This window comes from Arachis duranensis, unplaced genomic scaffold, assembly GCF_000817695.3.
Source record: "Arachis duranensis cultivar V14167 unplaced genomic scaffold, aradu.V14167.gnm2.J7QH unplaced_Scaffold_608113, whole genome shotgun sequence".
Classification (NCBI taxonomy): domain Eukaryota; kingdom Viridiplantae; phylum Streptophyta; class Magnoliopsida; order Fabales; family Fabaceae; genus Arachis; species Arachis duranensis.
The window spans coordinates 1392213-1404068 of record NW_026264987.1 but is presented as its reverse complement, the minus strand read 5'-3'; the positions used below and the strand labels follow the sequence as shown (position 1 = coordinate 1404068).

The 11856-nt window shown below is 33.4% G+C and overlaps 1 long non-coding RNA gene and 1 pseudogene across 1 annotated transcript; one reads left to right on the top strand and one right to left on the bottom strand.

Annotated features, from left to right (window-relative positions):
• Window positions 1-2327: 2327 nt before the first annotated feature.
• On the bottom strand, window positions 2328-4590 carry LOC127744580 (uncharacterized). The gene is made up of 3 exons (XR_008005558.1): window positions 4348-4590; window positions 4104-4174; window positions 2328-3894 (listed from the first exon to the last, which is right to left on the bottom strand). It is a non-coding gene; the product is annotated as an uncharacterized LOC127744580 (long non-coding RNA).
• A 2214-nt stretch (window positions 4591-6804) lies between these two features.
• Window positions 6805-9334, top strand: LOC107462090 (uncharacterized; annotated as a pseudogene).
• The last annotated feature ends 2522 nt before the right edge of the window (window positions 9335-11856 follow it).

Here is an 11856-nt window from a genome sequence, read left to right as displayed (position 1 = left end):
CTTCCTTGGTTGTTTGCCGTAAGACGTTTTGTTTCAAACTTCTTTCATCAGATATGATTTTTTTCACATTTGCAAACTGAACATGCCACACCTCTTTATTTCTTTTCTTCGATATTTTTGAAAATGGAGTCGATATGAATCTTTTCTATCTTATATCAATTTTTGAGGGCGAAAATTTTTGTAAGGTGGGTAGGATATAACACCCGAGTTTTTAAAATTAAATTTTACGCTTTAAATTTAAAAATGAAATTTAATTTAATTATGACTTATTCTATTATTTTAAATTATCTATCAAAAACTATATTGATAATTACCGTCTAAATTGATTTTTATAAATATTATTATTATTATTATTATTATTATTATTATTATTATTTAGTTATATTTATTTGGCCGAAGCCTTTAAGAAATGAAGAAAGAAAATTTAAAACTGATCTCATATGCATTATATATATATATATAAAACGTGGATTCATTCACAATATGAAAGCAAAATAAAGATGTGAAACGTGGAGGCATGCAAACATATATATATATGGTAATGACATGTATATATATATCCATCTTCTTATGACACCTAACCTACCTTATAAAAGCTAATCATCACCATGAGTCTTAATCTTTTTCATTTTCTCTTCCCTCATCACCGAATCATACAAGAAAAAGAAAAGAAAGGACCGAGAGAGAGAGCAACCAAGAAACTTCCATGGAACCGTGACTTTCAACTCCAATTTTCTTGTGATCCGTAACTCCAATAAAAAATCTAATCCGGTAAAAGTGTTTCTATCTTCCTCCTCTAGACGTTGGCATCACTTTTGTTCGATAAAGGCTGATGGTGACGTAGCTCCTCTTCTCCTTGAGTTTGGCCAACTGAATTTCTAGGAGGCACAGATGATTTCTGACGCTTTCCTCATCAGCAGCTCGATCAGAAAGTTTTTCCAGAACTTTCATTGATTTTAATTTCATACGGAGGTAGGGGTTTGTTTTTAAAGTTAAGTTTTTAATTAAAATTAAATTATTTAAAATATATTTAGTTAAGAAAAGATTTATTCTATTTTAAAGTTTGATTTATTAAGAAAAATATAATATCTTAAACCCAATCTTTTAAGGAGAGATTTTGTTTTAAGTAAAGATTTGAGCGCGGTTTATTAAGAAAAGGAATCTCTGCCACACAGGAGAGCAGAGAACAAGGATTTAAAGAATATATTAATTAATGAAGTGTCTGCCACAGGAGAGCAGATGTGACATTGTTTGGGCCTTAGTGCCAAATGTAAAGTGGAGACGCCCACACACTGAGAACGGTTTTCCAGATGTACGCTTATTGATTTGGAAAGTCACACTGATGCGGCTTAGCCGTACGACTTAAAGTCACACTGATGCGGCCTGGCCGTACGACTTATAAGCACACTGATGCATCTAGAAAACCATATCTGGGACTTGTGCCCGGGTAATGTCGGGAGCGGGTAGGCAACCGACACATGAGCTCATGGCCTGCGTTAGGATAGACATGCATCATATTGATTGCGCATTTGCATTTGATTGCGCTTGCCTGTTTTATTACTTTGTGATTGTATTGTTTGTCTTGTTGTGATTTGCTTGTACATTGAATTGAATCTCTTGCTTGCACTATTTGTTTGTGAGTGTATTAAAGTGATTACGAGTTGACATTTGACTGAGGATTAACTATGTGGTTGAGAGACAGAAAATGTGACTAGTTTTAGATTTAAGATTTGTTTTGAGTTTAGAAATTTAAAGAAAAGTAATTATTTATCTAAAGTAGAAATAAAAGTATTTCCAAAGGGTTAACAAAATAGTTTTATTGAGTAAAGTTAATTATTTGCATTAAATTCATTACTTTTACGGCATTCACATTCCCTACTGAGAACGTGTGGTTTGTTCTCACCCCAAAATCTTCCACCCTTTCAGTGACACAGGTTTGAAGATTCAGTTAGAAGATGCAGATGACTAGTAGTTTTACTTGTGATTCCTGTTATTTTTATAGAGTTCCCTCGTCCTTGTTGCTTTAAGTTTTATTTTATCCAGAGGGATAGGTATTGTATTTGAGTTTTATATTAAATTCATTTGTATAGCATTTATTATTATTAATAATTGTGTGATTTTAATTACTACAAATAATTTTCTGGTATTTTCTTATAAACTGAAACGCGATATCGACCTAAAGGCTCAATATTAAATAGTAAATAAGGAGAATAGGTTAGTAACTCCTTACTTTTGGTATGATTATGACGTGCTAAAGGTTAGGGTGTTACAAAGAACATGGTTTACTCCAATAATCAATATCACCAAGTTGTTTTTCTATGGCCACAGAGAAAAGCTTTAAATTAAAACAAATAAAAGAATTTATCCATCTCATGACAAAGATAGTGAGAGAAGCAAAACAGTACATTTATTGTTTGTATCAAAAAAATAAAAATAATCAAAGAGTAATATTTTAGCAATCGTATTACAATACCAACAAAAGAAAAAATAGTCAATCACTTGTATAAGAATTAAGTGAGAGAATATACCACACCAACTTAAACAGCTTAACGCACTAAATAGATAAATTTCTCATCTCATAAACTCTCGCATATTATTTCATTTAATATAAGACTAAGTATCATTCACACTTGTTACTTATCAATACTTACCCAACAGAAAAGCAACTTGTTTTTATTGTCTCCTATCAAATGATAAACAATTCTTTTAACATGTTATTACAAACAGAAAACCAAAACTGATTATTGAAATATATTTTGAAACAAAATGGAAGAATACTACAAACTAAATCAAGAAAGTCATAATTATTTGTTGAAAAGATAGTTGAAGAGTACCTTTTTTCGATAAAGGTTTGATGCAAATGTTTCGTGAGTCAATTTAGAAAACATATTGCAAGCAAACAATTATTGAAGGATATAATGCATGACACAGATATGTAAATCTAGCACCTTGTAAGCTCTAAATAAGATGACTATTTCTTGCCATTGCAACTATGAAACTCCAGAACAATAAACAATGTAAATAATAAATAATTAACCCAAAGAGAAAGTGAATGAAGAAACTTCTTCATATCAAGCTTCATCAGTCACCAAACCCAACAGCAGCATAGGTTACAATTTAACCAAGCCAGTTAATACCCATTTTTTCAATTTCAAAACAGCGACCTCATGGTGCAACCTTTGGGACAACACCCTGACCTTCTTGCACGACACAAAGAAAAGCATTAGACATCACATGTAATCACTGATAACAACAACATAATATTGTGATAACAACATATAAAACTAAAGTAGCAGAATTTCAAATAGCAAAAACACCTAATGAAAACAACCCAAAGCATATGAAAGCAAGGCAGCAAAACAAATCCCCTTGCATAATTTAATGTCATAATTCAATTTGGTTGACTGAAATAATAAAGCAATATAAGAAAATTAAAATGTTAATCAGTTGAGCAATATTTAGATATCGATAGCTAAAATTGAAGTATAAGAGAAACTAACAAACGATTCTACATTGATGTATAAATTGAGCAAGATATTCACCTTTGCCAGTTCAAAATCAGCAAGGTTGACAAATTCGTGTGCATCCACCAATATATTTGAACATTTACTATCCCTTTAGATTAGGAAAATTCAAAGTATGAATGTAAAACTCAAAGTGAGATCAACCTTGCTTTTATATTAAAAGGAAAAATAGACAATTTTTAGTGTAACCCCTGCAATAATGAAGAAACTTAAAATAATAAAAATAAGTAACTTACTTCTACATACAAAGAAAAATGATCCGGAGAAGAAGTGACCAGCGCCTAATGATTAGACATATTGACATTAAAGAAGATGAGTTTCCTGCTTCTACATACAAAAAAAAAAATTATGGCCAGTTTCTATTGTAGCCCTGCAAAATTACCAAGAAGTGACCAGCACCAGTGATAGAAAATGTAAATGAGAAAGTAGTACGAAGCAAAATGTATATAATATTTTACTTAAGAAAAATATTATCTACAAAATTATAAGAAAAAGTCAAGTTTCTTATGTATATTTGATAGGGGCTGAGACATGTCTGTCTATATACTTCAATCACAATTTCAAAAGGAGAAGGCATACCTTAAACTTCGCAGCTCTAAAGGAACCTTCACATGAATAGAAAAAAAAAACCCAAAAAAATTGGATCCTTTCTGAAACACAAAATAGAGAAAACCCATCATAGAAAAAAGGAAAAAATCAGAATCACTTGTAACAATCCAGGCGCAAATGAAGACATAAAGTTTTCACATTTCAATCGAAAAAGATAAAAAAACAAAACGATAAACTTTTGGTTTACGAAGAATCAAAGAGCAATTAAAGTTACCGTTTTGAACGGAATGGAGGAATGAGAAAAGCTGGGAGAATGCTTGTGTTGTTTTTGTTGTATCCGAAAAAGAAGGAATATTTGGAGAAGGAGGTATTGTTCTGTGTTACAAAGAAATCAGAATAGATAGAAAGAGACATGGCATGGACCTCAGAGATGGCAGAAGAGAGGGAAAAATGCGGAGAAGCAGCAAAAAACAAAGAGATTTACGTTCGTGGAACAGAGAGAGGTGAAGGCCAAGACAAAGGGGAGCATGCCAAAGTCAACAAAGAGAGACACCGTGCAAAGGCGGGAGAAGACTTTGAGGAGTAATGTTTGAATGGTCAATAGGAATTGGATTGGATGAATTAATGAAAATTGAGACCGGTAAAACATGGTCGTTGAAAAGGAAAATGCATTTATTCAGGATGAGCCGAGGTAATGACACGTGGGTTGCTGAAACCGGAATTTAGGATATTAACTTAGGATGTTTTTGTTTGAAAAGCTTATTAGCGTAAGGTTAAACCAATGTTCTGAAAACCAGTTCGAAGTGGTCGGTCGAATCGGTCGAACTGTGAACCGTTAAGAAAAGCGATTCGAACAGGTAAAACCGTAGATTTCAAAAATCGTTTTCAAACCGACGAACCGGTCGGAAACCAGTCGGTCAAATTGAACCGTGATCCGATCGGTTTTTAAAAAAGACAACCAAAAGTTACCGTTTCACTCACTGCACCAGCAATCCCGTTTCAAATCGCGCTCCTCAGTCCTCTCAGTCTCACTCTCTCACACACACTCAGTCCAGGGAAGGCTTCTCAGTCCTCTCAATCTCATCGAACTCACCTCCATCCAACCACCGCCTCGTGCTGCCGTCGTTGTCGTTTCTTCGAACAGCCACCGCCTCGTATTTGCTCACTTTCCCTCCATCGCGCAGCAGCCATTGCAACCTTTGAAGCCTCCGTCGCGCAACCTTCGAAGCCACCTTCTGTGAAGTCACTCACCATCGCGCAAGTTTCTGGAGCTAGCTTGGAGATTCGCACAGCCCTTTCCATCTCGAAGTCAGCCGTGGAAATTGCAACCACCGCCACCACTCCTTGCTGTCGCGCATTGTCTTTCCGCCGGCGCCAGCCCTGTTCGACCCTTCCACCCCAGCCACTGTCCTTGTCGCCGCTAGCTCTGCATTCTTCCCTGTCTTCCACTAACTCTAGGTATAAATCTAATTTGTTGTAATAATAATTGTTGAAGCATGATTAATTGTTGGTTTTATTCATTGCTGTTGATTGTTTAAAGCATGAATCCAAGCACAGGTTGTGATAGCTGCAGATAGTTGGACTGTAGAGTTTTTTGGTGGATCCCAAGAATCAGTATTTCTCTCCCAGGTATTATTGTGGTAGACAACAATGTGGTAGTCTTTGCTATTTTGTTCAATATAGATAAATTCACTATATTTAAACAAATATTGTTTACGAGCCTCATCACAGGTTGTTGATTAATTCTTTAGTGCTGATTGCTTAAAGCATTGTTGAAACTGATTGCTTGAAACATGATTAATTGTTATAGTAGTGCCTCAATATATATATAATTTAGCTAGGTTCTTCTTTTACACTTAGCAGAGGAGGAGTTTGTTTTATCAGAAAAATGAAAGCCTAGTGATCAAAGATGGGGTATTTATGAAAGTGAAAAAATAGGCCTTTCATCCAATAAGATGCTTTTTTGCATCTTAAACTATATATATTAATGTATTCAGATATATATTTAAATGATTAATTTTTTGGTGCTGATTGCTTGAAGCATTGTTAAATGACTAATTGTTGAAGTTGATTGCATGAAGCATGATTAATTCTTATAGTTTATTGTTGAAAGTTGAAACCTTGATAATTGATTAGTTGTTGGGTGCTAAACCTTGCTGTTGAGGCATTGATTAGTTGATTAGTTGTTGAATTGTATTGTTATTGGATTGTTGATAATTTTTAGGAATGGATGATAGTATCAACCAAGAATTACCTAGGAATAATAATTATGTTTTAATGTGTTTATTTATATTTTATATTATTTTATTATAAAATAGTTTTTTCAGTTCAACCACAATCGAACCGGTTAAATCTATAAACCAATAAATCAGTAGTTAAAACGGTTTGATAATCGGTTCGGTTTTCGAAAAATCCTGCAAGGCCTATTTGTTTTTGTTTTTTTCTGTTTTTTTTATTATTTTTTTTATTTTTATCAAATAAGCCCTATAAATTAACAAAAGGATGACACTGTTGTAATGTAAATTGTAGTGAGAGAAGACACACATCATCATCGTTTCTGATCCCCCGCCTCATGGCCTCACCCTTCAATCTCTATACTCAAATTAACGCACCCTTTTATAACTCCATCATCCACATTACATTCCTCACTTCTCAGATCACCATTCTCCCGAACAAGGAATAAACAAAAACAAACCCCAGAGTTTCTCTCCTTTTCTTTTATTTATTTGATTTTATTTCCGATCTTGTCCCTTCACTGGAGCTGTTGAAACGCGGTCGTTTCGGGGCCATCGCTGCTGAGTTTGAGATTGGAAATGGTGGGAGGAGGGAGCAGGAGGGAGGAGGCGCCGGTCATAAACAGCTCCAACGTGTTCGCAGCGCTCGGAAGCCTCAAGAAGAAGAAGAAGCCTGAGATTCTGAGAAGGAACAGGCTTCATCCAAGGGGAGAGCCTCCTCGTCCTCTTCCACCGCCGCTTCCTCTGCCGCACAACAGCAGGAGAAAAAGGAGGTTTTCTGGGCCCCGGTGCCACTCACGTCGAAGTCATGGGCTGACGTTGACGACGAGGATGACGACGACTACTACGCCATCACCGCTCCACCTCAATTCCTTTGGGGCGCTCCTGTTGCTGCTGCAGCTGAATCCGAGGCCCATGCTGAGGTGAACATAAAACTTTGAGCATTATTTCTTTTTTAATTGGATTATTCTATTTATGTGTGTTGGATCACTACTGCTGAAACTTGATATGCAATGGCTTGAATCGTTTATTTTTTAACTATGGATGGTGATGATCGTTGCCTTGATGTAGAGAGTGTAATTTTTTTCTTTTATTATTGTGTTTTTTATTTTTGAATCCGTTAGTCCTGTGGCATGGATAGCGACTAGACTTGGAAAAGGTAGAGTAGTTGAGCTGTTCATGTTCTCACATTCAGTAGGTGTTTTGATTGTGTTGTCTGTGTTCTGTTAGTTGCATGTGTTAGGCAATGCTGTTTTGAAGGTTGGATTGGATGGGTTTAATGGTGTCTTTGAGGAGAAAGAGTTGCGTTGAATGTTATTGCATGCATGATTGGAAAGAAAGCTGAGTGTTTCTTTTTATATCTTAAAGATATAATGTTGGATATTCTGTTTGATAATGAGGATCCTGGATTCTGGTCTTGTTCTGGATATCTAGCTCTGGGAAGGTATTTATGATCCTTGTTGAATTGTCATTTATGTGATTTATGTTAACGGTCTAACGATCTGTAATCTGGTATGCTTGGATTTGATGACGTTGTGCTTGTTGGTTTGCTAATTCGAATATCTATGTTCTTGTTGAGTTGTCATTTATTCGGTTTAATGATTTGGAATCTAATTAATATGCATTTGATGACTATTTGTCGGTTTGTTATTCTCATTTCCGGATTTGCAATTTGGTTCTTCAAGCTCAAGTTTCCACGTGTTCAATCTTTCATAGTTAAAATGATTGTCTTCACCCATAACTATAATGTTTAACGTAGATGATATAATGTAGCCTTTATTCTTCATGGACTTGCCCTTCACGTCCCATTTGGAGTAGTGAAAGCTGAAAGCTGCATAACTGGGCACTTAATTGTTAATTTGTTTTGGCCTTAATGGCAAATTAATAACATAGAAGATGGTTATTATTGTTTCATTGAGACATTGAGCTTCACATTGGACTAACTGCAAGACGTGTGAATGATTTAATAGCAGAAAAGCTATAGTGAGATAGAAGGCCTTGATGATGCTGAGGATGAACATGAAAATGATTTAGAAGCGCCAATAGAACCTGAAACTGTTGTTAAGAAGCCTCGTGAGCCTTTGTTGTCTACCAAGGAAACTGAAGAGCAACTTTCAAAGAAGGAATTGAAGAAAAAGGAGCTTGAAGCTGTTTTAGCAGAGCTAGGATTGCAAAAAGAACCCGGAAGCCAGGCTGACTCCCATGGTAATATGATGTTTTTGATATTGTGAAAGAAAAAAAGAAAAAAGATGTTATAATTATCTTAGTTCTTTCAAGGAGGTATCTATCTTTTCGGAATTTGTTATTGATTTAACCATGCTGGCTACAAGAATGCTATTTAAATATCTAAAGTATTAAGTTGAGGCTTGAACTTGCTCATGCAAACGTTCGCCAATACATTTGCAAGCCCTGCTAAGATGACTGATTATATAGAAATTTCTTACTTGGAATCTTTTGCCTATCCTGGAAAATTCAGGTGCTGAGAAGAAGGTCGAGGATCGCAATGGTGAGTTAGAAAAGGAGAATGCCACCGGTGAAAGCAAAAATGCAAAGAAGAAGAAGGACAAATCTTCAAAGGAGCAGAAAGAATCGCAAGACCTGCCTGATTCTGTGGCTGATGGAAAGACAACTACGGAAACTGCTGGAACGGGGAGGGCAGAGGATGCACCTGTAACTGACGTGAAAGAGCGGCATAAGAAAGTTGCATCTGTGAAGAAGAAAAAATCAAGGAGATGGATGCTGCTGCTAGTGAGGCTGCTGCTAGGAGTGCAAGGCTTGCCGTGGCAAAGAGAAAAGATAAGGTGACTCACTACAATCAGCAGCCCGTGCGATAAACAGGCTGGCAAGTGGCAAAGTACTTGTATCTTCTCTTTGTTTATCCTTTTGTTTTGCCCTTTATATTTTCAGTCTTTCCATTATCATATATGGGCATATGCTCTTTGTTCATTTGCAAATGCAAAATAAACATCGATAGCGGCTTTAGATAAATTGACTATGAGCAAATTTATAATTTTACATGAGGGAAAATACGAGTATATGAATCTTTTACTCTGGTACTCTGTGTACTTATCAAAGTTTTAAAACAAGAAGGTATAATCCATTTTTTTGTCCCATTTGTTTCATTGTATGCGCATCTCCAAGAAAATTCTTGATGTTCATTTGATGTATCAGATGCCGTTAGAATACATCAACGCATTTTTTAAATTTGGGTTGCCTATAATTCCTTTCGGTCTCTCGGAATTTAAGAGAATTAGTAGCATGGTGCAATGTGAGCGTATCATTCTTGTCAAATCAAAGTTCTTTTAAGATCCGGTGACGTTGATATGGAGTTGAAATGAATGGGCAAGATGTAATACTTATAGTAAGTAAAGTACCAAATGCTACAACCTTATCTAACCTATTAATTGGTTGAAGACAGTATAAACGAGAAAGAGGAAAATTATAGGAGAAAAGTTCAATTAATTATTTAAAGGTAAAAATATAAAATATAAATTTTGGCAAAAATTTTAAAAATACTCATAAATTTTATTTTGTTTTAATTTTGTTCCTAAAATTTTCAATTTACATCAAGTATATCTCTAGTAAATTTTTGGAAAGTTTAGAACAAATCAGTAATAATGTATAACAACTATGTCTATTTTTTTTTTTGTGACTCAACTATGTCTGATTTGCTTATGCTAAAGGCTCTTCTTGTGAAATTATTGCCAAATTAGTTTAAAAGTTTTTGAAAAATTAGTCACCACTCACCTAGAGTATATATGATGCAAATTGAAAACTTCTAGAATGAAATTAAAATAAAATAAAATTTAGAGATATTTTTTAAATTTTTAACAAATTTTAAAGACAAAAAATATACTTTATCATTGTTTAAAATATATCGTGTATTTCAAATTAGAAAGCACTAAATTGTTCATTTATAAATTAGCAAAAATAAAAGTATCAAAATATAAATTTTTATTTTCTTAGTCAATTAATTGAGTTCAAATCTACTTAATATACTAAAACTGGGTTTTCTCCCAGTTAATAAGGGTGATGTGTCGATCTCTCGTGAGTCTGTTTTCCCTCCAAAACGAATGAAATTTTTTTATTTATTTTTGTTTTACTAAGGTCTATAAATAGTATTTTTCTGTGGTACATGAATCTAAATTTGAGAGTCAGCTCATAATTTTATATTTAGTATTTCTTTTTTTACTACTTCGTAGAATAAGAATGTATTCTTTGTTTTTTATTGAAGTTGATCCTTTTAAGGTACAATTTATAATTTTTTATAATATTTTTCATATACTCATTCTATTATATTATTCTTTTAATAATTTATTAATTGTTGTTACTCTAAGTTATTCTTATCGTCTAATGTTCCAGTTCGATTGTCTTTTACCACAATCATTTACAATGCATCACATCCATGAAATACCTCATCGAGTTGTCTTCACTTATTCAGGTTCCAACTACATGGATGTAAGCGTTCAAAGAATGGACAATAATCTCTACTTTATCGAAGGATGGTTGGATCTACTCACCTATTATGACCAACCTAATGGAATGTGGTTAAGGTTAGCTTTCTTGGGAGGAGCTCGATTTTTTATTGAGGAATTGCATCCACGGAACTTTATAGGACAAGTTCAAGTTCCATCCCCTCCATGCTTTTTACGTCTGCCCAAAAATCTTCGAAGTGAAGCACATAATGAGATTGAATTCCCTCAGTTTAAGTTCAATTTTGCTAAATTTATGACAAACTCGAATATGCAATTTCAACTATTGGTAATATATTTAAATTTTCTTATTTTAAGTTGTTCATTATTAGAATAATTTTATAATATATTGTGATTTTTTTCAGAAATTACCGGCTTTCTTTTGCATGCATGCAATGCCATTGAGAGGAATAAAGGTTAGTTTGGTTTCTCGGTGTGGCAATTCTATACCTTGCCGCATTGCATGGATAGCGGATGATAAAACTTATTTAATAAGAGGATGGTTTGAATTTGCACGAATTCTAAATTTTGATATTTACGATGTTATTTCAGTTGGTTATTGTTACGAGAATGACTCTATACTATACGTGACTAAGAACTAGAATAGATTCAATATTGTTTAAGTAATTTGGTTTTAATATTAGTATTTGATTAAATTATAATTAGAAAATTTTAAATTATTGTCTCAATTTATTATATATTATGAGTATTTTCCATGGATGTACTATTTTTAAATAATTTAATAATTAATAAAATGAAGTGGTATCAAATATATTATTTAAGTTTATTTTTATCCTTTATTTTTTTATTTATATTTTCATTATATTTGACAAAAAATCTCTACATAAACATATAGTTTTCGTTGACCTGAACACAATTTAATTGCCAATAAAAACCGATTTTATCTATAAAAAATAATGAAACATGTATCTTTTGATATTATATTAATATAGTAAGTAGACACTATGATATAATAATATCTTTAAATGTATTATAATTAACTCATAAATAATGTATGATTATATTATTTTAAGAAATTTTTTTATTATAATTATATTAAATCAATATTTAATTATT